Below are 4,668 nucleotides of genomic sequence, written 5' to 3' on the forward strand. Positions count from 1 at the left end.
GTGGGGTGGGGGTGGGGAGAGAGGGTAGGGTTGCCGGGGGCCACTCCTGCGTGGTGCGAGTGGGAGCGCGCGCGCGCGCCTGGGTGTGTGTTGTTAGCTGATATCCATGGCAGCTGCAGTGGCAGCGTCAGGGAGTGTGTGTGTGTGTGTGTGTGTGTGTGTACTAGTTGTACTGTACTGGCAGAGGGGAGGAGGCAAAGGAGGAGGGAATAAGCAGGAGAGGGAGGAGGGGCGCGCGCGCACCGGGTGGAGAGCCAGGGAGGGCTTCGCCGCTGTATCCCTCCCTCCTCAGCTTGACCCGGTAGTGAAGGCAGAGAGAGAGGCAGGCTGGGTCCGCCTGGCAGCCTACGGGAGGAGGCGGGAGTGGGGAAGGAGGGGAGACGAGGCCCGGCGTGGGGGAGGCCGGCAGCAAGGGCCGCTAGCCCAGTGCGGACCTTTCTTCAGCCCCTGTAGTGTCCCAGCGGTGCGCTAGGCTGCAGCGCGAAGAGGACGCCCAGACTTCCTCTAACCCGAGCTCGGATCGAACAGAAATAGAGGGACCTCAACAGCTGGCGAACCGAGTGTCTGATGCCTCTTGGAGCCGGATCTACCGTGAGAAAACTGGGGTGCAGAGACCTGGCGAGGAACTGCAGAAGGCCTGAGAGCCTGGAGGTCTGCGGTGGGGAGGAAGTCACTGTTGAGAGAGGCTGCATCGCTTCACTTTAGCAGTTGCTTAACTCTTTGCAAAGTTCTCAGAAGTCCCCCTCTGAGAAAGGAAAGTTAGAGAACTGAAGTCTGGTTGCTGTGATTGCGGGGAGAAGGTGAAGCAGAATCTTGGACTCGGAGCCCGGACTGAAACTTAGCAGAGGGCGGGGGTTGTCTCGTGACAGGCGATTGTAGGGATCTGAGTAAGGGGTTTCACTTTTTTCAGTAGGAGGAGCGGGAAGAAGAGGGCTACAGGGGTGAAGTTGGAGAGGAGACTGTTGCAGAGAGCAACCTCCTCAGAGAAATGGACAGCTTAATCCCAGACCAGAGGCCCAGGGAAGGCAGGACACGCCCTGCCCAAAAGAGACGCCAGTCAGACTTGTACCTAAGGAAGAAACCTTAAGATCATCTAGACAACCTCCTGCTACAGTGAAAAGAAAGAAGGTTTTGATCTGGACTGGAATTTAACTCTCTAACCCCCAACTGTCTCATTTCCTTTCACCAAGTTTTCAACCAGGAGGAAAGGTGAGGACAGGGCTCAAGAAAGCAGAAGGGCTGCTAATTTTCACTCTTAATGCCCTACAAAGAGTGTTGTAGGACATTAAGAGTGATTTTTAAAATTTTTCTGTAACTGATAAACGAATTTCATTTGCTTAACTTTCAAATGATATGTTTCAGACAAAAAAAAAAAAAGTCTAACACCCACTCATCTTTTTAAATCAGTGAACAAAAAGCATTGAGCAGTTAGGATTCTTGATGTCTGAGATGAAGGGAATGTGGGAGGCAAGCAGTACAGTTAAAAATGCTTCGAGGACCCAAACAGAGGGGGATTGAAGCCAGCCTCTGCTACTTAGGAGGAGCCAGGAGCATAGTATCAAGGAAACTCAGCTGAGACTCAGTTTCCTTCTTTGTTAAATGGGATTAATACTACTAATCTGAGAGGGCTGTGGTGAAGACTAAGTTAGGAAAAGCAGGCAGAACTCTTGCCTGGCACAGGTGGGTAGGCGTTCAAAATGGTAATTTCCTTCCTCTTTCCCTCCCTCACTGTTTGGGGGGAGAAAAAGATCAAACTAGGTCAGAACTGAAGAAGAACTTAAAGAAGGTTTGTTTAGCTTTGTGTCTTTTTTTCATGTAAGAAACCAGATCTCCAAAGAGTCAGCTGTGGCTGGTGAGGATTACTCCGTGATCCAGGGCCAGTGCCTGGGTGTGAAACCAGAGCTGCAGGCAGTGCTCAGAAACAGGCAAGATTTTGTAGCAAAGCCCAGTCTCACCAAAGGAAGTTAGGTTTTAGCAGGATGAGGCACTATCCTAAGTGGAAACTGAAAGTGAGAACAAAATATGTATTGGTTTAACACCAATTACGGGTTACCATGTATGGGTAGACAAATACTTATTAAGTTCTAAAAATATATCAGATATTCTTCTGTAGGCTTTATACTATGTATTTCTCCTAATACCTTAATAACATAGACATTGTTTTCATCCCTTTTTACATGTAAGGAAACTGAGGTACACAGGGATGTACTTTTGCAAGGCTACAGATCTAGTCAGTGTTGAAGCAAGCATCCATTCAGAGTCGAGTGTTTGTTTGCTGCAGACTTTGTCTCAGTCACTGTGTTGAACTCTCTCCCATGAACTTACCATGCATCATACCAGCTATGAGTACATAGTGCCTCCAAAGCTTGGTTCTATTCCATCTTTTAGGGACAGTTAGGAAAAATATAAAACTAATGGCGCAGGAATTTGATGCAAGAACATGCTCATCCTTCAGAACCCAGTGGAGTCATGGAAGTGCATGCCAGTTAATTTAGTGTTCCTCCGCTCCAAGTCTATTCTTGTTTGTCCTGAATTGTTATATTGGAGCTAAAATCTGTAATATTTGCTGTCATATTGCACAATATTAGGCTTTGTCAGCAGAAGGCGCTAGATTGGCACAGACAAAAAGGAGGGGCTCTTGGTCACTCAGTGGCTTTTAGGCCAGTGTGTCCAAGAGATCGTTGTTACTCACTCTCCAGTAAATTTGGGTAATTCTCCAGTCTGTGGCTTCCCTGTCAGTCTCACTGACATGTCAGTAGGTGGCCTCCTAGCAAGTTTTACCAGCAATGAAGCTGGTGATTACTGCCAGCCCAGTGAGCAACACCTGAACAAATTTCACGGCCATCCCATGAGCCATGGCATATGTTTTTTCCAATAAGGTCTGACTCTCAGCCTTGTAGAATGGTGGGTGAAGACTGGGGGAGTTCTTCCATGATATTAGCCTCCTGATTACTCCCCTGCAGTTCTAGAGGCAGTGACTGCTCCCTGTATCTGCTATTGCTGCATTCTTTAGTGGTCTCTATTTTTTTAGTAGTCCATCCCTTTTGTTACTTAATAACTCTTCATATTAATTGTTCTCTTTCAGTTATGATACATGGTGTAAGAGGAACCCTGAACAGAGTTTAATCTTGGGAGTCATAAATTGATACTGTCTTTATTTAGAGAAACTTATGTGACATCTCATAGATTATTCCTTAATCTGAAAAAAAAAATGAGGTGGTAATATATATATGACAGGGTTAAGTATCATGTAAAATGTGAACTTGAAAGCTATCAGAATTGAAGGTATTAATTATCAGTATAGGAAACAGGGTAGCCAGAAAATGAGGATATTTTCTATAAAAATTGGGAATTTACTGGGGAAGGGGTTGATAGAATTTCTTGTCAAATTTATTGCCATCAGATGAATATTTTTGTTTGTATTGACTACCTTTTCAAAGATGAAAACAAGCTGTGAGTCTCAAATAATTTCAAATTTCCAGCTGTAAAAAAAATATGGCTGAAATCACAGCAATTTTGAAATGCTAGGTTCAGAATAATGTAGTTCATTTATATTCTGGCATCCTTCAGGTTTGCTTTATTTCTCCTTTGTCTTCTTTGACCTTTTTTGGAGATATATATATGAATTGTTTCATCATTTAGACTTGTATAAGAAAAAAATTATGCTAGATATTCATTCTATCCCCCCCCCAAAAAAATGAAATTTTAAAAGATAAATGAAGAGAAGCCTGAGTGTGTTCCATTCTTAGAAGAGTTCTATGATGTCGATCCTTGTGACAGACACTGTCACGCTCCACCCTGATATCCTAGGATCCCTTTGAATCTGAGTGTCCTTTCCCCTTACTTCTGTTTTTTTTTTTTTTTTTTCCAACAGCTTGCCCTGACACTCTCTTTGGAAGACTTCCCAAAGTTACTAGTCTCAGTTTGCCTAAGGTGCAGAGTTAGAAAGAACCAGTTGGAAGTTAACTTCTCCCCCAGAATGGACCTCATTATGTAGCCTGGCCCTCTTCCTATACTGGCAAGAAAATCTGAGGTCCATTTATACCTTAATTTCCCCCACAGAATCATGTTGGAGCTAGGATTTTGCATGAAATCACCTCTTACCCTAGTTTGCCTACTCTGATATCTTATGGGTTTTCATGAAAGGACTTTCTAAATAAATCATGTGTATACAATCCTCATCTCAGGGCATGATTCTGGGGTCCCTAATGTGAGCCATTGCCTTTCGTTTTTACAGATGAGGAAACCGAGGTTTGGTTATTTTAAATTGCCTGAAGTCACACTACCAATGAAGGATAGAGTTGTGATTTGAAACCTGTGTGACTCAAAGTTTTTACTACTAATGTTATATTACATTTAAACTCCTTAATACTAAGTGCATTTAAAGTAACTGAACAGATGTGGAAACAAAATTCAGCAATTGACTGATCAACAGATGTAAAAATGTTGTTCATATATTAAGAAATCTGTAAATGTTTGAGGAGGAAAGACTGTGGACAGTATGATCAACATGTGATGCACCTCATCCAAAAATCCTTATCAGAGATGTACTGACATGTCCCAAATTTTTGCCCAGTGGTAAATGTTCAGTGTGGTTCTCAATCAAGGGCTCTCTTCAAGCCAAGGTTGAATTGGATATTTCTATCAGTTTGCTACTGCTTCTGTAAC

The 4,668-nt window shown here is 43.8% G+C and overlaps 1 protein-coding gene and 1 long non-coding RNA gene across 6 annotated transcripts in view; one reads left to right on the forward strand and one right to left on the reverse strand.

Moving 5' to 3' along the window:
* Window positions 1-161, reverse strand: part of Magi2 (membrane associated guanylate kinase, WW and PDZ domain containing 2) — a 1,275,072-nt gene extending 1,274,911 nt beyond the window's left edge. For 3 of the 5 annotated variants that reach the window (XM_048786217.1, XM_048786216.1, XM_048786218.1), the window contains exon 1: window positions 1-158. This exon is cut by the window's left edge and continues 655 nt beyond it. The gene's annotated coding sequence lies outside the window, so the exon portion shown is untranslated. The other 2 variants (XM_048786215.1, XM_048786214.1) reach the window with 1 other exon arrangement.
* The window catches only part of LOC125611400, a 4,935-nt gene extending 621 nt beyond the window's left edge, over window positions 1-4,314 (forward strand). The window contains exon 2 of the long non-coding RNA XR_007341600.1: window positions 445-4,314. This is a non-coding gene — a long non-coding RNA (uncharacterized LOC125611400). The remainder of the gene's footprint in view (window positions 1-444) is intronic.
* The last annotated feature ends 354 nt before the right edge of the window (window positions 4,315-4,668 follow it).

The sequence above is a fragment of the Marmota marmota genome, unplaced genomic scaffold (assembly GCF_001458135.2).
Source record: "Marmota marmota marmota unplaced genomic scaffold, marMar, whole genome shotgun sequence".
NCBI lineage: Eukaryota > Metazoa > Chordata > Mammalia > Rodentia > Sciuridae > Marmota > Marmota marmota.